The 21697-nt window shown below is 38.5% G+C and overlaps 3 pseudogenes; 1 reads left to right on the top strand and 2 right to left on the bottom strand.

Annotated features, from left to right (window-relative positions):
- Nucleotides 1-11722: 11722 nt before the first annotated feature.
- On the bottom strand, nucleotides 11723-12162 carry LOC111831230 (annotated as a pseudogene).
- A 183-nt stretch (nucleotides 12163-12345) lies between these two features.
- Nucleotides 12346-13949, bottom strand: LOC111831037 (annotated as a pseudogene).
- A 4163-nt stretch (nucleotides 13950-18112) lies between these two features.
- LOC111831036 lies at nucleotides 18113-20507 on the top strand (annotated as a pseudogene).
- The last annotated feature ends 1190 nt before the right edge of the window (nucleotides 20508-21697 follow it).

The raw sequence follows: 21697 nt of genomic DNA, 5'->3' as shown, positions 1-21697 counted from the left end.
TCTCCCCTTCCTTCCATCGACTCGTCCGGGTTGGGGGAAAGGATGAGAGGCACAACTCGTCGTCCGTATTGGCCGAAAGGGTTTCAAAGCCTAAATGATCGGTTGGGCAATGAGGGACGGCTAGCCTTAAGCGTAATTCGGCCACGGGGATCCCGACTTACTAGTATTCCACCTCGGGAACCTCGGTCGGCCGCGTTCGGGTGAAACTGAAACACCCTAACCCGGAAACTAAAAATCACCGGAGAAAAACATTCCGACGAGACTTCCGGCGAGAAATCAACTTAACAAAAACATACTTAAAAACATGTCAATACCATACTTAACACGTTCATAAACATAATAAACTCATAATATCAACATTAAGAGTACATTTACCTCATTATGTACCTTATAGAATCGGAGTCTCGGAATCGCACCTGATCCATCCGAATCACCTTGCACACGATCCAACCTTCATGACTCCATTCTCATATCACCGAACATCATCTTCCTCGTTCACCGATGACCATCCCTTATTGTTTCTTAGTCACACAACCAACCATCCCCAAGTGACCGAGTAACAATAAGAGATGGGCTGGATGCTTGATCCGTCCAGCCGCGGACATTCTTCTCCGCCACTTGCTACGTTCGACCCTTGGTCGCCAATCATCAGTCATTCTCGATCCGATCATACACGCTTCGACCATCCTTCGATTATTACACCGGCACACTAGCTGTATCGCGTGATATCGCAATAGGATTCCCATCCAAACATACGTATCGCCGGATAGCCCATCTAACGATTCTTAATAACGATCCTTCGGCCACCGACGTACACACTCTCGATACCATTAATCTCGCTCGAGTACTCTCGATAAGACATACTTAGAAACCTGTTCCTCGATTTCTCCATAGAACATCTTCGATCGTCCATCACCTCTCGATGCGATCCGTTTATAACTCGATCGTTTCGCCCACCGAGACTATTTCATACGTTTCCACCGGATTCTTCATCCGCCATAATCGTCGATCTCGATCCAAGAATACAAGATCTCGATCCTCATAAAATACTCTCGATAACTCTCACTCTTCTTCTCTTCTTTCTCGATCTCTTCCTTGACGGCGCTCAAAACGCCCGATCACGGCTGATAAACCCTAGTTCCATCGAGCCATCTTTTATACTCTCGAGTAAACAGCCGATCCTCCGATATTCTCTCGAGAATATTCGCATATCCCAACACTTAGTCGATAAACTCGACTTAAAATCCTTTATTCGCACCAACACTCGCAGGCCACGAGTTTGGGCCGATAGAAAGCCCACAGACTAACAATTTATCGATAGCCACTCGACCAATTCTGTCCGGACATCGATAGCTTCCGACAACCATCCGATAATTTCGCATTCTAGATAAGCTTCCGACAAAACATGTCCGAAAGATCACTCTTGTCCGAACCAACCAAACAATACATCGATCCTCACCGAACATTCGGATTTCCATCAGCTAATACCGATCCTTATCGATAAACCTTCGATCACATCTAACATTTCCTCGATCATTGACAAATCCTTCGATAAACTTACATATATACTCGACAATAGGCTTCCGGATACCATCCAAGAAAAGCCGGAGACGGGTGTTACAGAAACCCTCAGTGGCGTCCCGTCCGGGTCGTCCTGTTCGGCTTGTCCGGCCGTTCAGCGACGGTCCGGGGGCATTACAGTAGGGGCCATGGTGTTGCCTCGATTAGCGACATGAATGTGGACGGAAGTGCTACGGCCGAGCTTGGCAGCGATTCTCCTGCGTTTCAGGAGGGACTGTGACTATCTCCTTGGACGTCACCAAGGATTTCTCTATTGCTGGTGGTAAGGTTTATTTAGGAATCTTGAGAGCCATCAGTTTCTTTGATGAGTTGGTAAAGCTGCTTTGCTGCAATAAATGCGGAAGATGGTTCACCATAAACCACTATCCATCTTTATTAAACAAATGTAGTCTATAGTAATATTGTTCCATCATATTTATTTATAAAACGGAGTCTATAAAAAACATGAAACCTATAACGTTTCTAATATAATTTTTTTTTCCTTGTTTCTTTTGTGTTGTGTAGGTATATTGTTTTTAAGTTCTTTTTTTCTTCAATTTTTTGAAACATGACTAAACTAAACTATTTATGTCCTATACAAAGGTTGCCGGAAGAAGAAAAACCAAAACTGCAAGAGAACAACTCGAGGATGAAGATTTGGATACAAAAATAATGCATTTGTGGGTGATGATGATTGGATTAGCACAAGTATTGATTGCACATCAATATTTAAAACAAAAATTTTACATCGAGTATCCAATCCCACAACCTATCACAAGAATTGGATACAATTATATATGCAATGTGTTACGAGAAGATTCTGGTCATTTTTTACAGTTATATCGTATGTATCCAGATGTATTTCTCAAGCTATGTCAATTTATACGAGATACGACGTACCTAAAAGATAAAAAAATTCATTTGTGTTGAAGAGATGATTGCCACAAATTTTCATAAGGTTTAAAAGGCTATAAATACGATTCCTCCCAGTTTGATGAGCAAACCTAATCTTATGGTAGCTTCAAAAATATGAGAGAGTACAAGATTTTATCCTTATTTCAAGGTTTGTTTTTTTGGTATATATATATATGTGTGTGTTTTTGAAAAAAAATATCTAAGTCTTTTTTTTTTTAGAATTGTTTGGGAGCAACTCATGGAACGCACATACCTGCTATGGTACCTAACAGTGAAGCTCCAAGCTACCGTAATCGAAAAGAAGTAATATCGGAAAAAGTATAGGCTGTTTGCAATTTTGATATGGAATTCATATATGTTCTTAGTGGATGAGAGGGATCTGCACACGATTCAGAAGTATTATATGCTGCTTTAACAAGAAGGACTAACAGATTTGTGGTTCCACAAGGTACTTTTGTATATGAGAAAATTATTAGTTTTGCCATGAACATTAGCCAAAATTTTATGCAATGCCATTTTCTTCTTTTCCTTCTCCCAGTTGCCACAATACAGATGCAGAATAACCATTTTGCCCTTTACTATTAAAAATATTACAATCCATCGATCTCTCATCTCTTTCTCATCTCTCTTTTTCTCATTCTTTCTCTCTCCTATGTATTTCTTCTTCTTCTTTCATTTTTCTCTTTCTTTCTTCAACAACAAACCAAGAAATTTCAGATTTCACTGACTATTGCTCTAACAAAAAGATATCAATCAGCTCTGCAGATGTTGCCTAGAAGTTGTGTGCTTTATCTCGTCTGCGTCAAATTGATGGACCAGATCCGGTAGACAAATATCTGGTGGACCACTTCTACTGAACCAGTTCATGAAATCTTTTTCACCAGTGTTGTCTCCTACAAAAAGTATCAATCAGCTTTGCAGATGCTCCCTAGAGATTTTGTGTTGTATCTTCGACAGGCCAATTTCGATGGACCAGATCCGGTGGACAAGATCCTATGGACTAGATCCGGTGGACTAAATTCGGTGGACCATATTCGATGTCTGCAATATGTCCATATTTTGGTTCCTAACTTGTTGTTCATCGTACGTATGTAGTAAACTAAGTCTATTTTTTTTAATAAACAAACTTGTCTTTTTTTTTTTGTCGACAATAAAGAATACAATCGGCCGATTAAGGCCAATTTGGAGAACCCAAGCAAACTTGTTTAAAACTCTGCGGACAGGAGCGAGCTTTGCGCGCCAAAGAATCCGCCATGCCATTCAAGCTTCGTGGAATGAGAGAAATAGAAAAGGTAGAGAATTCTTCTTTATCAGTGTTGATGTCGTCGAGGTAAACAGAGAACGCCGGCCACTCGGTTGGAGAAGACACCATCTTCACCAAATCTGAACAGTCCGTCAGGAACATAACATCGTCATAATTATGCCCTATCATGCATCTCATCGCCCAAGCCAGAGCTTCTGAATGGAGGGGGGATAGACTACGACGTATATTTTAGGCGCCCATCATCGGGAGAGGTTCCTGAGCATGCTGACAGAACCATCCTAAACCTGCAAAATTGTCCCATCAATGAAACAACGATAGCCTGTAAACAAGATCGGTAACTGGGCCACAACCCTAGGGACCAGACTCTTAAAAAAACTTGTCTATAATAATACATATGTTATATGGATGGACAAAAAAACTTGTCCACGAATATAGAGAAAAAGTAAAAAGGGTCCCATTCCATGTCATAATTTTTATCTTTTGCTGTTAAGGGTAATTTCGTCAATTGATTCCTATCATTTATACCTAATATGGCAATGCATAAAATACAAGGGAAAAGTGGCACTTTTAATTTTTTGAGTTTTGAGAATGGTATTTTACATAAAATTCCCTTTGTGTATTATATGATAAGCTAATAATTTTATATATTATATGATAAAGTAATAAAATATGTTACTTTTTCTCTCAGGCAAATTTTATTTAGCTGACTGTATGACAATTCACTAAAGATAATTGGGTTTCTATTGAATTTGATCCAAATTGGTTTTCTTGTTAAGGACGTGAGTACACGGAAACCTCTGCTCCGATGTGACAGCTTCGGCCCGCTTTACTTGATCACCAGCTCTTCTATGACTTCTCCATCTCCTCAAGCTTTCATTATGTCTTATGTAAGCCCCACCATTTGGCATCGCCGTCTTGGTTTCTCTTATTTCTGCTGGTTCAATACAATGTTCAAAACCAGATTCATCTCTTTGTCATGCTTGTCAACTTGGGAAACACATTCGTTTGCCTTTTGAATCTACTACTTCTACTGTTTTTTAACCTTTTCAAATAATTAATTATGATATTTGGACATCACCAGTTTCTAGCATAAGTGGGATCAATTACTATGTCATTTTTCGTGACCATTTCAGTCATTTTGTTTGGGTTTATCCTCTTCACAAAAAATCAGAGGTGTCTTCTACTTTCCTACACTTCTCATCTCATATTAAAAATCAGTTTGGCCGCAACATAAAATCGCTTTAATGAGATAACGGTGGACAGTACAATAATCTATTTTTCTAAATCTTCTTGCCTCACAAGGAATCACCCCTCGATTTTCTTGTCCTCACACATCCCAACAGAACGGCAAAGCCGAAAAAACTCTTTGTACTTTAAACAATTTTCTACGATCGCTTATTTTCCAAGAAAACATGCCGACTATATATTGGGTAGCAGCCTTGAATATAGCAACTCACCTCTTCAATATCCTTCCCTCAAAATATATCCCCCATTCCTTCCTCTCACATAAAAGCTCTTTTTTTTTTTTTTTGTCGACCTCTCACATAAAAGCTCTAGAGGATCCTAATTGGCTTGGTGCAATGAATGAGGAATATGATTCACAAATTAAAGAGGGAACGTGGTCGTTAGTACCTCGGCCCAAATCTGTTAACATTGTGCTTTCTATGTGGTTATTTAAGCACAAATGTGATGCATATGGGAATCTTACACAGTACAAAGCTCGGTTAGTAGCGAATGGAAAATCTCAAGAAGTTGGAATTGATTGTGATGAAAAGTTTAGTATGGCTGTAAAGCCCGCCACAATCTGAACTGTGTTAGATGTAGCTTTATCCCGTCAGTGATCGATTCACCAATTAGATGTAGCTTTATCCCGTCAGTGATCCATTCACCAATTAGATGTCAAAAATGCCTCTTGTCAACGGCAATCTTGTGAAATAGTGTATATGAATCAACTGTCGGTTTTTCGTGATGAGTCAAAACCAGACTATGCGTTCTCCACAAATTTATTTACTGACTCAAACAATCTCCCACGATGTGGAATCAACGCTTTGCATCATATGCTCTATGTGTTAGTTTTCTTCAAACCAAGTATAACTCTTCGCTGTTTACTTACAAAACCAGCTTCGGAATGGCGTATCTATTACTATATGTCAATGATATATTACTTACGGCTTCATCCACATCTCAGCGTGATGCCATCATCGCGTCTCTCAACAAAGAATTTTAGATTACAGACCTTGGTGAAGCTCATTACTTCATCAGCATCTCAATCAAGAGAAATACGGTTGATCTTTTTCTTGACCAACGTCAATACGCCACAGAGATTATTCAACGTGCTAACATGGTGAACTACAACTCCTGCACCACACCAAGTGATGCTCAGACCAAACTATCTGCTGATAATAGTCCCATTGTATCCGACCCGACTCTATTGATAACAGCTTGTCCGGTGTGAAGGTTGTTAAAGGGTGAGGTCTTGGGTTCGAGGAACGCCAAATGCACCAATAACCTACATGGTGGGCCAGAAAACTGCGTGCCAGAGGGCTGCGTAGATTGGGCCCACAGGAGAGAGGTTAGGTTCGATGCGCTGGAGCGCTATAAGAATGCCATGTGGCGGAGTAGGCCATGTGGCGAAGGATCCCACAGGGCGGGTTGTTACAGGTTTGGACAAAACTCAGGCGAATCTTTTGTTTGTGTTAGCTTTTAGTATCATACTGAATAACTTGTGTCATGCTGTGAGTAGAGGCTTAACGGGAATCTACTTAATTGCTACTTAAAATCTGTCATTGTTTGTAAAACAGCTAGAGAGCATGCTAAATCAAACAAAATTTTTGTAAAGATAATAAAGTTGAAGTAATCGGTGAGTTGGAAAAAGCTTAGTGAATAAATGTTATGATGAAAAGAGATATACTCTGCACCTGTTGATGACTGAAATATGTATATACCATTCCAAAAAGCGTAAGATATAGAAAAAAAAGAAAATGACAAATTTACCTTAAATTTTGCTCTTTTGGAAAATGTTTTGTGCTGAAACAAATGATCTGCATAGTTTGCCATTGTGTTAGAAAAGTGAATGGTCTTAAGAAGAGTCATCTCCATAGTAATGTCATAGTTTAAGAAAACGCAAATTTATAGTAAGAGAAAAGACCCATTCACTTATATTTGACATCTTTATTTGCTATATCTCTATAAACGACTACTCTAGAAAATAATTTGCAATATGAACCCGCAAATCCAAATATACAAAATTCATAAATCTGTGTAAAGTAAAGAATTTGATTAACAGTATAACCACAATGAACAACTTAAAAGAATATTGAAAAATTCGAAAAAAATAACTTTAAACTGAAATTAATTTTTGAAATATATAATTTGATGAGACTACTGATTGATGAAACGATGAGGAAGATTATTGTAGCAAAAGAAGATGAGACAATCCATTGATGAAACCCTAAAATGAGAACAAAATATATATATATGAAGAATCATTCTTTCACTTCTTTTGACTCATCTCCTTTATTTTCTCCATGGATCTAGGTTTTTGAATGGAGGACGTAGCAATAAAGATAAAAAGGAAAAATTCTCCAGATTCGGGATTTATTTTATATAAATAAGCAAATAGAGAGTTTAGTATGAACATGAACCTTTTTTGTTCAAATAGAGGCTTTTGAATGGAGGACGAAGCAAATAGAGAATTGATATTAGTGACACTTTTTTGAATCTCAGAGATCGTGGAAGAAGATTAGAGATTGTGGTAGTTGATGATGTTTTTCTTTTTTAACCACTCGTGAGATGAATATTGATCCTATTTGTCCAAACTGTTTTCAAGCGATGAAACAAATAGATTATATTCTTTTTTTTTGCATCATGCCAAATCTGTTTGGGATTTTTCTAATATTCCTATACATATATTACATTCATCCCCCCTTTTGTAGTGAAAATGTTATTGAATGTTTTATGTCCTTATTATTTGATGACAATTTACCTTATCCAACAAAATTACTATCTTTTTTGTTAATTTGACATCTCTGCAAATCCATAAATAACTTTATATTTAATGGAGTACAAGAAAGACCTATAAATATTGTTTATCATGATAGGGGAGATGTTCATGATTGGATTATAAATAACTCTCCTCCCTTGCCTCAGCATGCGAGTGCAACCATGAATAACGAAGCGACTTTGTTACGTCCAGCAAATGGTGTTCTTAAATGTAACTATGATGCAGATTTTAATCACACTACAAATCAAGTTAAAGGAGGATGGATTATAAGAAATTACCAAGGTGGCTCTTTTGGTTGGGGATCTACGGAATTAGGACATGCTACATCTCCATTGGAAACAGAAGCGAAGGCGTTGGTTTTAGCTATGCAACAAAGGTTCTAAAGTGATTTGTTTTGAAGGAGATAGTGAAGTTCTGAATAAGATCATCTAAATTGAATAAAACTTTGTTTCTTTTGTTAATAAATTATTTTAACGTTGGCTGCAGGATTTAACTGTCTTTTTTAATTTTAATTATGTGATATCGATTTTTTTCCTTTTTACCATGATCTTTCTTAAGTTTACAATTAATTTTTGAAAACTAATTATTTTTGCTGACATGTCAAAATTTTGTTGGTGCAGTGATTTGTGCTTTATAAGATAATCGATTTACATTAAGTTTTGTTAAATTAAATTTTAGTAGATTTATAAATCAAAATATTATAGTTTTTATTAAGTGCATGATGGTCAAGAAAATATTAATTATAAAGGTCAACTCTTATTTCGATAAATTAATAGATTTTACTTGTATGATGATATAGGCTTTGATTGGTAACATGCATTATCATTGAGTTAAGTTGAGTTATCTACTTAACCCAAAGATTATATTCAAAAATGTTACCAATCAAGAAAAAACTTATTTTTTTTGAAGTTAACTTTGAATTACAATGTGTTATGGTTGAATTAAAAGTTTGAGTTATGTCTTTTGAAAATTTGATAATTCAAAAGATTATGCAACATTATGAAAAATTCCATGTGGTAGTGTTGAAGTATCCATTTATTTTCAGAATTTTGAAAAACTTATATATTAATTTTTTTGTGAATGGAAGAATTTATTTTTTATTCAAAATAACTTGGTCAAATATTGCTCTGTAATATCCTTGAAACAAATTGGTCAAATATTTGAAGGCTATGTTTATCTTTTTTTTTTCTTTTTACCAAACGAACTATTGTAGATTTATTTTAAAATTTTAAATTTGCTAAATTTGTTTATATGTTTATGGGAAACAATCATAAACAACTTGGTCAAAGATTTTCTAAAATTTTCTAGTTTTTATTTGACTCATTTAAACTAAAATATTTTTCAAAATTTGCTAGGTTTTTTTTTTTTCGGCCAAATATATTCATTAAAAGCCCAATGGGCATTACAAGTGATGAAACAAATCTAATCTCCTTCATTTACAACCTTGATCGTAATTAAAACACAACTTAACCCTAACTAAAGAGATAAGATTAAGAACAAAGGTGCCACGTGTTGATAGATTTTGATAGATGTTAAACACACAAGAAGGAGAAGCGGTAACACGAACGGCGTCGGTCGAGATCCACGATCTGACTCAACTCTGGCCCCAAACTTTGAAGTTTCATCACTGGAACTCTTTTACAGATTTTGCCGTTGCTGATTAGATAAAATCCACTGTATACGTCTTGAATTTGTGCCCGAAGATTTCTTCAAATCTTCATCTTCTTTACCCAAACTCTTAGAGGGATGCTCCACCTATGACCTAAACAGGTCCACTTCAGAAGAAGCATGGCGATGAAGATGTTATTCCAACATAAGAGAGTAGTCAAGCAGACGTTATAACAAAGGAGATTCATCTATAGCAAATGGGATCGAAATAAAAATCTCTGTAAAAGAGAGAACACAGATCTAAACTTAAACAAGAGTTTAAGTTCAGAATTATTTAAATCCAACTAAAGTTGGAAACAAAAAACCTAAACTAGAAACAAAAAAATTAAGAAAACTAATCCAACATGTGAAGTTGGAAGAAGAAAGAAACAAGATCTGCCTTTTTCTTTCTCTGAAAGGTTTGAGAGAGATAAGAGAGAAAAAAGCTTTTTTTTACCCAGTAAGTAACTTTGGACTGAGAACACATTTCTTTATGAAATAGAACATGAGTTTCAACTTTATATGTTCGACAAGATAAGTTTTTTTTTTTAGATAAGTTGAAGACACATGTCTATATGGAATAGAACAGTTTCAACTTCATATTTCACATACATATACGAAAAGATCCAAAAGGACCATAAACATAGAGAGAGAAAATTTGCTAGTTTTAAGTCACAAATGTTTTACTTTTTCAAAAACAAAATATCATTTTATTAATTTATTTATACTTATTATATTTGAAAATGTTATTATTCTTAATAATTATTTAATTTATATTTATGATAGATACTGCACATAATACATCAAAAATGTTAACAGTCAGTTGTTTAAGAAAATGTTACTTCAAATTTCTACAGCAAATTTACTACATCAAACTGCAGTTTATACCACATAATTTTTACTGCAACTTACTGCAACTCATACTACTTACTGCAATTCGATTTTGATAACTCGTGTTACCAGTCGGAGTTAGTAAAAAAAAAAAAACTGAATTGGAAACAAATTGTCATTGATACAGAAATTTTCTAATCACAAAGGCTAGAGAATCGTATTTATCATAGAACGCCCTTGAACTGTGGATCGAGAACTCAACCGTATGAAATCATAGAACACCCATTGGGCGACAACATCTCCTTCGTCTTTTTCTTCTAAAAAATTACAGAACTCCCTCATTAAAGCAATCCCCTCATTCGTCTCACGCACACATAACACCAAAAGTGTGAGCATTAAAATCATTGCCATCGAGAGCTTCTCCTTCCAAAATAGGTTACTCCACTTGTAAGCAAACATGGGAATGGCATCTCTGTAGTCCCCGTATATAGCAACGTCTCTAACGCCCTTTAGGTACATTGATTTAGGGTACCTGGCTTTTATGGTCCTTACAAAATATGGACGAAATATTGAATTTGTTTTTATCACTCCTGGCTGCTTTTCCCTCAATACCAACTCATTAAAAGCAAGAGCACATCCTTCCGAACCAGATGCAATGAGAGATGCTAACTTTTGGAAACCGGATTTAGCAAGAAGTGTGACAATGAAAATTGCAAGATGATGTGGTAGGTCAAGGAGATTTGTCATTTTCTTTTTCTGCTAGGTACATACTATGCATCCCATATTACGTATAAATATGGATATCCGAATGAAAATTCATTAATTACTGGGTTGTTGTTTGTTGAGAAGCAATTTACTCACAGTTCTTGACGTAACATTTAATGTTTGCGAGCGATATTAATGAACTTTTAAAGAACACTTACCAGCTACTGACAGACAAACGTGTATGGACCAAAAGAAATTGAGAAATAAACGACTTAAATGATAAACGTGTGTGGAAAAAAAGAACGAATTCCACCGTATAGAAAACGTTTTATTCGATGGACATAACCATATATCAAATATTACATTTTCATATTTGATTGGTTGGTGTAAACCCTTCGTTTAAAAGCGTTTGTTGATGGTTGATGGGAGTGGACACATTTTTTATGTGAACTGAATTTAAAACATTTATAAAATTATACATAAAATGCGAGATGTAGAGAACCGGATTTAATTAAAAACAATTGAAGAAAGGGACATAAATTGATAATAAGGATGCATAGCCGTGCGAAGGTTCACCAACATCAGAAGCAAAAAAAAAAAAAAAAAAGCATTCGTTTATAGAAAAAAAAAAGTCTTCAAAAAATAAACCAAAATTGTCATATAACAAAAAATAAATAAAGAAACAAAAATACTTAGTTCTTAACATTTGTTTTCCTTTTCTCTCCACAAAATTGTTAACCAAGCCTTCAAAATCAATCTTTTTAACCAAATTTCTTTCGATGGATAAAATAGCTAAGTCACTCAATCTTTCTTGATACATACTCCAACGAAGATATGACTTGATCAACTTCAGTTTTGAAAAGCTCCTTTCAGCAGATGCAACCGAAACTGGAATCGTCAACAATATTCGATAAGCGATGACCGAGTTCGGATAACAATCTTCAACTGGCTGCAAAAAGTCCAATACTTCAATAGGCCTTTTAACTTCTTTTGGTAAAACTTCTCTTAGAACTTTAAGTTCAAAGAAAAGATCATTACCAGCAACATCTAACTGATTTTCATGAGTTAGAGTATCTTCGAGGTTTGCACAAGAAGCCATCAAACTATCATCACTCGCTGATTGCAATTTTCCTAAATCAAACAAAAAACCAAATATTTGCTCGTACCTCTGGAATTGCTCAAATCTGGTCTCAAGTGAGTAGAGATCTTGATCCATGATTTGAATGAAGTAATCAACCCTAAAGCTCTCCTCGGGTGATAATGTCACGTTTCCCTCGACATTCTCTGATTCTTCACCATAATGTCTTTTCCTTTTAATCACTCGCTTTGCTTTTCTAGGAAATACAGGATCAATCTCCAAAGATTCTGTAATTTCTTTAGCTTCTTCTTTTGCTTTCTCAAAGCCCGACTCTCTACATTTTTAAAAATAAGAGACCAACCCTTTCAGTTGAGAAATAGCTACATCAACGTTCATGTCTTCTGACTGCAAACTCTTACTCACAATGTTAACAACAGATATAAGATTATACCAAATAACCATGGAAACTAAGAACTCAAAACTTCCAATTCCATGTGTTTCACTTGTTGCCAGACATTCAGCGTCGCTCTGCTCTTTAGGATCATCACTATTTTCAGCAATGTACACTAATGCATTCATGATTTTAGGAGCCTGAAATCTTATTGCCTTGATACTTTCCACATGGCTCTCCCAACGAGTGTGTGATAAAGGCTTAAGGGTTAGGTCATCCACATGATCTTCAAATATTTTCCACCGCTTATTTGAAGCTGAAAAGAAGCAATAAGTACGCTGAATTATCCCAAAAAACGAGATTGCCTTTGAAGAAGTAGTTGCCATATCACAAAGCGCAAGATTCAAACTGTGACAACTACATGGTGTATAGAACGCCCTAGGGTTTATCTCAAGAAATCTCTTTTGTACTCCTTTATGCTTTCTCTTCATATTGGAGCCATTATCATAACCTTGCCCCCTCACATCATCAATTTTCAAATCAAAAGTAGCCAAAACAGCTTGAAGCTCACGAAAAAGTCCTTCACTGGATGTATCATCTACTTTTAAGAAAGTTAAAAAATATTCTTCGATCTTCGTTGAAGTTGTTGAAACATCTAAACACCGAATGATGACAGTCATTTGTTCATGATGACTAATATCAGGAGTGCAATCAAGAATCACAGAGAAGTACTTTGCATCTTGAATTTTCTTGATAACCATGGCTTTGATCTCATTAACTAACAAAGCTATTAACTCATTCTGAATTCTGTTGCTGAGATAATGATTACGAGATACACCCTCTTTTTATCTTCTTAGATGTTCAATCATCACATGATCAAAATCAGAAATCATCTCTATGAAGCTTAAAAAATTTCCACAACCTTCTTCACCAATCTTATCATTGCTTCCACGGAAAGCTAAATTTTGTTTAGCAAGCGTCTTTACCACAGTAGTAATCCTAAGCAACACCTGCCTCCAATGATTTTTTTCTTTGTTGAATTCATCTTGAGCATATTTGTCAATGGTCTGATTCTTCTGCAACCTGAGATCTAGTTCAGCCCACTGTTTCATACACAGAATGTGTTCACGACTTGATTCATGTTCTTTGAGCCTTTTCAAAACGTTCCTCCAATCATTGAAGCCTGTAGATGCCAACTGAGTTTTGTCACCTTGATTGAACAATTTACAACAAAAACAGAAGCTCTTGTTCAATGCCTTTGAGTAAACTAGCCAACGCCGATCTTGTTTTGTTCCATCACCCATCTCTCTTGTGTAATGCAAATGAGAAAAATGTCTCTTAAGACTGTCCTTAGGAAAGTTATAACCAAGTGGCAGTCTTTTTGTTGGACCTGGTACAACCATAAAATCCCTCCATTCATTCCATCCTCTTTTATGTTTCCCCAATTTCCAGGATCATATATATCCAGAAGTCCACAAGACTCCCTCAGAGTATCACACTTCTCACGTTCATTCTTATTCATATCATCCTTTGCCTTCGTCTTTTCTTCATTCATTGTATTGACATTTTCTTGTTCAATGTCTGCTTCTTCTCTTTGACACTCATTTATATTCTCATCCACTTCATCATCTCCAAGAGTGTCATCTACAAATTCATCAGAAGTTGGAGATTTTTTGAAGTACCTGAATAAAGCGTTCTCTTGAGATTTTGCTTGCTCATCTTTTATTTTTCTTTTTTTCTGTTATCTGAACGAGAAGGTTGATCCCTTTTGTTTGATGACATCGATCTGTAGTGAAAATACAAAATAAAGTTTCAATTATTACTTTGCAATCTTAACCAGAATCTAAATCAAAAGAAGTCACTGTGTTACCTTAGAATCAAAAAAAATTGAGAAACCAAACGACGAAAGTGACACTTAGCAAAAACACTCTTTAACCCTAATTGTTTAATTAGTTGTGTCGTATGTGTTTAGTTTTTTTAATTAGTTAACATATTATAGAACCCATGTTTAAAAGAAAAATGTAAAATAGCCCATAATTTATTGCTGTATCTTACAAATTATAAGCCCATTATCTTATATTTATATAATTTTAATAGAACTAAACTATATAACTTTAAGAAATATATGCCCTTGATTTTTTAATAAAATTGGCTGCCAGAAGCGGCGCTTCATTTCACGTAACGTATGCACGGCTCTGTATGTGGATGTCACTATTGTCTCGAAACAGCCTGAACAAGTGCTTAATGATGATGATGAGGCTGTTAGTACGAATTATCAAAAGCAACAGTCAAAAGATTCTAAAATTTGTTTGATTCATGTTTGATATTTTGGTTTGTACTACTATTATCTTGGTTATGTCACAATTATCATGAAACTTATTTTAAATTCTAGTAATGTTTGATTTCTCTTCCAATTGATGTGTATATTTATGTTGTCATAACAGAGTAAAACTGGCACAACTAACATAAAACTAGTATTAAAAATGTTAAACATCCATAAAATGATTTTAAAAGAAAATCTAAGAATATGTATACTAGTAAATGTCAAAAATAATATTTAAATGTTTACAAAGAGTTATATTTTTAAAAATATATAAATTTAGGGTTGGTATGAAAGAACCCAATCAAGTGTTTCCTTATACTTTTAAGTTCACTTTGTAAATAAACACCAAGTTGGGATGACAAAGTTATAGAATTATAGATTTTAAATATATTAATGCATAGAAGACTCATAATTGTAGGTTTATAGACTTTAATCAACTATACAACTAAAAATTATAAGTTTAAGTGTGGGTAAAACTAATTAAATTGAAAAAACCTCAAAAGTACAACTATTTGCAATTTTGGTACAACTACAATTTTAGGTATAACTAAGTGTGAACACGTCAGATTTTTTTACATATATAAATTTTGTCAAACGAATTTTAATATTTCCTTAAAAAATTTCAAAACTTTTTGTAATACTGGTACAACTGGTATAACTGATATAACTAGTAAAACTAAGGAAAGTTAGAATATGTGATGTTACATTTGTATTTTACTTATTCTCCTTTGTTTGTTTTGTAAGATTATTTCATGATTCTTCTTAAGTTTTTCCTATTATTTACAGTTATATGAACCCAAAAAAAAAAACAATTTAGTTTTATCTAGTATTTCCAATTATACACAACCAAATCCAGAAAACTTAGTTTTACTTAGTTATAATAGTATTACAAATCAAATTCGCCTAGTTTTATCTAGTTTTACTTAGTTATACTATTATTGTCTTTATTTTATTTATTCTCCATTGTTTTGTTTTGTAAGACTATTTCATGGTTGTTCTTCCAAGCTTTTCCTAAAATTTTTAGTTATACGAACCAAATCCAGAAAAAAAAAAAAACAAATTAGATTTATCTAGTATTTCCAGTTATACACAACCATATCCAGAAAACTTAGTTTTACTTAGTTATACTAGTATTACAAATAAAATTCGTTCTCTCTTATTTCTTCTTCCCTATTTGGTTCCAAAATTGCTCTCTTTCTCCTCATTCTTTTACTACATTTTCATTCGTTTCCTCTTCGAAATCCTGCAACAAAAAATAATATTATCTCAACAATTTCTCATAAGACTGATAGTTCTATCTAGTTTTACCAGTTTTACATAGACTAGTTGTACCAGTTCTATCAGTTTTACACATATTAGTTGTATCAGTTTTACATAGACTAGTTGTACTTATTTTACTAGTTTTACACACTAGTGTACTAGTGCTACCAGTCTTACACACACTAGTTGTACTTAGCTCTACCAGTCTTACACACACTAGTTGTACTCCTTCTGTCGCCGATATCGCACATTGCTTTCCGACTTTGTCCGTCGGGAGCTCGTCCGCCTCGTGTCCTTCATCCCCTTATTTTCACCATTTGCAACTGCTGAGATGCAAATCCTTGGAGTTGAGCCAAATCGATAAAACCCCAATTCAAAATCGAAACTGAAGGATGATTTCTCAGAGAATATGAACAAGTAGAAGGAGTAGATTCTGAATTTTACGGTTTGTTCATGTGAGTTGGGACTTGGGATGAGAAAAAAAAACAAAAAAAAACCCAGGTAAAAAGTGATTGTGTTTAAGTTTTGTTTTTTTTTTTGGTTTTGTTCTTTTATTTTTTCTGGGTTAGTGGGTAGATCCAATTAGATTAGGTTGGGGCCTTGTGGTGAATCAAATGAGTGTGTGGACTCCCTTCATGGCTGATACAAGTTTTAAAAGACTTCAAATCCTCACAGCTCGCAATCTGGTGTAGTTCAGGCAGTCGGTCAGCGAGTAGTTCAGCATGCTTCTCCGCGAGTAGTTCAGCATGCTTGTCAGCGAGTACTTCAGCATGCTTGTCCGCGAGTAGATCAGAATGTACATCAGCTATCATCTTTGAATCATATGGATGGTGAATGATTCCTTGATGACTTGGTGTTGCCTCATTAAAAACCTTTCTAGGTAAACCCATTGGGAAAACCCCTAGAAAAGGGAAAAAGAGTGCAACAGTCGTATCCCAATGATTAGGTGATTTGACTTGCTGATTTTTTATCCCTCTTGAACTATCGTACTTCTTAGGGTTAATATCATGGTGAATAATTAACCCTTCGCCTTGTACTTGATCAGAACTCCACTTAGACAAAGATTCTCCAAAATTATCCATGTAGACCGGTTTGATGTGCTCTTGGTCTGATTTAGTTCTGATGTCCGCATCAGAAAAGTAGATACACAAACAACTAACGTTGTCTACAAAGAGGTGTTTCAGAATCTGGGAAACTAAGAGTACGTTACAAAAACACAGTTTCAACTTTGTTTTACCATGTGTGTGTTCTTATTGTCTTGAAACATCTTTTAAACCAATAAGACTTATTACGTTTTTGTGTTGTGTAGGAGAAATGTTCGGTGCCCATGGAAGCATAATTGAAGGAAGACCAGTTATCATAGTGTGGGAGCTGGAATCCACAAACTGGAAACGTAGTGAACTCGAGTGGGCTCCTAATTCCCTGTCCGAACTCGTAAGTAGGATTGCGAAATGACTGAGAGAAATTTGCTTATCTTTATTTAGTATATTTTTGCCAAAAGAAAAATCCGACCCTTTACACGTTGTTTTTCCCCCTACTTATACTACTTTAGCAAGCATTAAACATACAGCGAACTCCGCTCCGCGAATCGCGCCATTCTCATTAAAGCACCGCTTGACCCGCTGATAGCCCGTTTCGATTCCCCTTTCAAACCCTTGGTTCCTACTGGACTTCGCCTGACGGGCTGGGCAGTTCCGATAATGGGCCGTCGCCAACGGGCCTAAACGGAATGGGCTGTTAGCCCAGAACGTCAGTTCCGGTACCCACAGTAAGCCCCCCAAGTCTTCCGAAGTGGATCAGTTCGGGAGACTTTAATGCTACATAATTAAAGAAACTTCGACTCCCGAATCCGCTATGATTGATTTGTTATTATTCGAGGTTGCCTTTTCGGATTACCGTGCCCCGGTTTTGCCGCTTCGGAATTCCTTGGTTGCTAGCTATAAAGGACGTGACCCTCTAGCTTCCCTAGGTAATCATTGAGTCGCAGCCGCCGAGACGCTATAAAGGTAGAGCCTCCCTCCTTCGCTTTTCTTTTTCGTTTTCCTCTTGCTTCTTTTATTTCTCTCTGTTTACCGACGCTTCTCCTTGCCGTACCTTCTGCCGCTTCTCCTCCATACTTGATTCTAATCTCGACCATGTCGCTGCAAAAGCAAACCCTCAAAGCCGGAGACACCTCTCTCTCCGGTCAGTTCGGCCCGCACCCCAAGTCAACGATAGCCGAGAAGGATTTGGTACACGTAAAGTTCCATTGCGGCCTTACGTCAGAGACGGAGCTAATCGCTCCGGGGGACGACATGTCGCCGGAGGATTCTCCTCCCGGGTACTGCTGCGCTTACGAGATATTTTTCTCAAAGTGCGGCCTGTACTTTCCGTTGCCGGAACTTCTGGTGAAGGCGATGTTTGCCCTCGGCGTCACCCTCCCCCAGCTTTGTCCGAACTTTGTCCGGACTATCCTCTGTCTGCAGACCTTAGCCGAAGAGCATGGCTACCTCATCACCTTCTAGGACATCCTCTACCTCTACACCATAAAGAGTGGCCGAACTAGAGGGACCTTCTATCTCAGCCCGCTGGCCGGGTTCCGAGTCTTCGAAGACTTCCCCGAAAAAGACGAACAATACCGGAGTGGCTACTTCTTCTTCCCGGTTAACCGGGACACCTTTGGCGATCTGCATGAGCTGCTTGTCCCGCACTGGTCTCAGAAACCTGGTAGAACTGCGAGGAGATTCGACAACTCCATACTGCCAACTATCAGTTCGGGGTACTAACTTTTTTCCCTCTTCTTTTTCAGCCTCCCTTGACCATGGGCCATTATCTCAAACCTTCGCGGACTATTTCGTTACCTTCTGCGGTGCCGAAACGGCGTGGGACTCCTTCACCTGCCCCCGAATCCGTGAGGCCGGTGCCCGCATCCGCACTAGTTTCCTTACTATCTCTTCTCCTCAATCCGCCCCTCCCAAGATGAACTACCTCGAGGAGAGGGCTCACAAGAAAAAGATGGAGCTGAAGGAGAAGGAACTGAAGAAGAAAATGGTCACCGCACTGACAGACTCCAAGGCCAAGGTTTCCTTGAGGGAGAAGTCCTCCAGTTCGGTCGCCCCCCCGGAGGGCACGGGCCGCGAGGTGATCACTCTGCCCGACAGCGACCTCAGCGTTGAATCTCCCGCCGTTCGCCCAGCTCCTCAGGAAGGCCAGGCCAGCGGGTCTAAAAAGCGGAAAGCCGCGGAACCCGCTTGTCCTATGCGTGCGAGCTCCAAGCCGCGAACTGAGGAGAAGCTCGCTGAGCCCCCTACCCGAAGAGCTCTCTGCCCGCGGCTTCGAGTTCTGCTGACCCGAAGTCAGCTCCGAGGCGCGAACTCCCGGGTAAGCCACTGACTGATAGCTAGCTTTTAATACATGCGTCACCCCGAGCTAACCTAAAACTTTACTTCTAGCTCCTCTGAAATCCTTGGCTGACATGATGCAGAGCTTTAGCCGGCCCGGAGCTCGGGTCCCTGCTTTCAAGGACATGTCCGTGAACAACCGGGAGGACTACTTCCGTTTCGCCGAGAAGGTCGGCGAGGTAAACCTACTCCCTTTCGTCTCACAAGTGTTTACTCCTTGAGTTCACATGTTGTTTACAAATACTTCCTATTCTCGGCAGATGCTCTTTGAGTTTAACAGCTCGGTGGCGCATTACGAAGAGCAACTCTTCGCCAGCCACTCAGCCACCGAAATACGGGTTCTACAAGCTCGGGTCTCTGACTTAGAGAAAGAGGTAAAGAAGTACAAATCCCTGGAGGCTTCCAACCGAGCTGAGGTGGAGAAGGCAGCCAAGTTCAACAAGAAATTCAGAACCGTCGAGCTTGACCTGCAGATTGCCGAGACCTCCTTAGAGACTTGTCAAGACAAGCTAAAGTTGGCTGGGGAGCTGTACTTGCAGGCGACTACCGCCGAAACGGAGGCAAAGAAGGAGCTCCAGGAAACCAAACTGAGAAATCAACTCCTGGAGGCGGGGAACCTCTGTGAGATGGAGAGGGTGCGGAGAGAAGAGCGGAGGAAAACGCGAGCTGAGCTCCGGGACACGATTAACAAGATCGGGTCGCACCTCGAGGAGCATGACCGCTTACTCCCCCATGCAATCCGAGCTGCTGAGATCAGTGCCAACCGGATGCTGGTGGAAGAGATCGAGAAGGGCGAGATTGCCGATCTGAAGGAGGAGCTCGAAACCTTAAAGGCTGACGAGGAGGCAGCTCGCCTCGAAGCTGAAAAGGTAAAGGACTTAACGTTTGAACCTGCATCATATACTGCCCTATTGGCAGATACTCCCCCCGAACTCGGGCCTGATCCCGTTCCTGCCCCCTTATGATCGAGGAGCCCCCTTCTGACCCCCCTGTTGTACCGAACCAGGAACTAGAGGCAATCCGGCCAGGCCTCAGCGAGGAGGTAAAAGCTTTTATGAACCCTGGGGATGATGAGGCTCCTGTCGGCGAGGCGACTAGTACTCCTTTGGCCCGCCCGGACGACCCTGCTGCGAGCTCCGGGCCTGCTTAACTTTCTGTTCGGTGTTGTTTTGGGCTTAGACCCCCCCCCCTTTTGTTTTTGGCTGCTTTTTGAACTTGTTTAAGATTTATGCACGAGTGTTTTTGACCGCGGAGGTCACACTCTTATATTTGCTTTAAACTCTACTAAGTTTGCTTTATATCGTTTTTAAGACGTGGAAACGCTTTACTACTTTTTTAAAAGGTGTAAAATCTCTTTAGATGCAAGGCATTCCATGACCTGGGGATCTTCTTCCCTGACAGCTCCTCGAGGCGATAAACCCCGTTACGCACCTCAGCAACAATTTTGTAAGGGCCTTCCCAATTCACACCAAGTTTTCCAGCGTTAAGTTCTTTTGTATTTTCGTAAACTTTTTTTAGTACGAGATCGCCCACGCTGAGGTCACGACCCCTTACTCTTGAGTTGTAGTACTTTGCGATCGTGCTTTGGTAATGCTGCAAACGAACTAAGGCCCGATCGCGTTTCTCTTCGATGAAGTCGAGGGCATCTCGAAGAGACTCTTCATTCTCTTTTGGCATTGTGGGGTTCGTGGTTGCCCGTACTCCTGGTACAGCAAGCTCCGCCGAGACTACCGCCTCCGTCCCATACACCAGCGAAAAAGGGGTTTCGTGCGTTGCCCGTCGAGGCGTGGTTCGGATTGCCCACAATACGCCTTGCAGCTCCTCGGCCCACCGACCCTTATATGAGTCCAGCCTCTTCTTTAGGTTAGCCAAAATTACCTTATTCATAGCTTCAGCCTGGCCGTTCCCCTGCGGGTAGCGGGGTGTAGACTTGCTCAACCGAATCTTCCAGTGAGCGCAGAATGCTTCGAACTGCCTCGACACGAACTGCGACCCATTATCCGTTACTATCTCGTACGGCAGTCCATGACGGCAAATCACATCCCTCCACAGGAACTGCTGAACCTGAGAATTTGTTACAGCGGAGTATGCGGCCGCTTCTACCCACTTAGAAAAGTAATCGGTGAGGACTAGTAGGAACCTCACCCCCCTCGTCGAGCTGTGCAAAGGCCCTATTATGTCCAACGACCATCTCATGAACGGGTAGGGAGCCGAGATTGACGACATAAGTTCCGAGGGTTGGTGAATGGTGGGGGCGTGCCTTTGGCATTTCTCGCAATTTCTTACAAACTCTACACAGTCTGCCTTCATCGTTGGCCAAAAGAAGCCATAACGCTTGAT

This window comes from Capsella rubella, unplaced genomic scaffold, assembly GCF_000375325.1.
Source record: "Capsella rubella cultivar Monte Gargano unplaced genomic scaffold, Caprub1_0 scaffold_4, whole genome shotgun sequence".
Classification (NCBI taxonomy): Eukaryota; Viridiplantae; Streptophyta; class Magnoliopsida; order Brassicales; family Brassicaceae; genus Capsella; species Capsella rubella.
The sequence above is the reverse complement of the archived record's forward strand: the minus strand, read 5'-3'. Positions and strand labels throughout refer to the sequence as shown.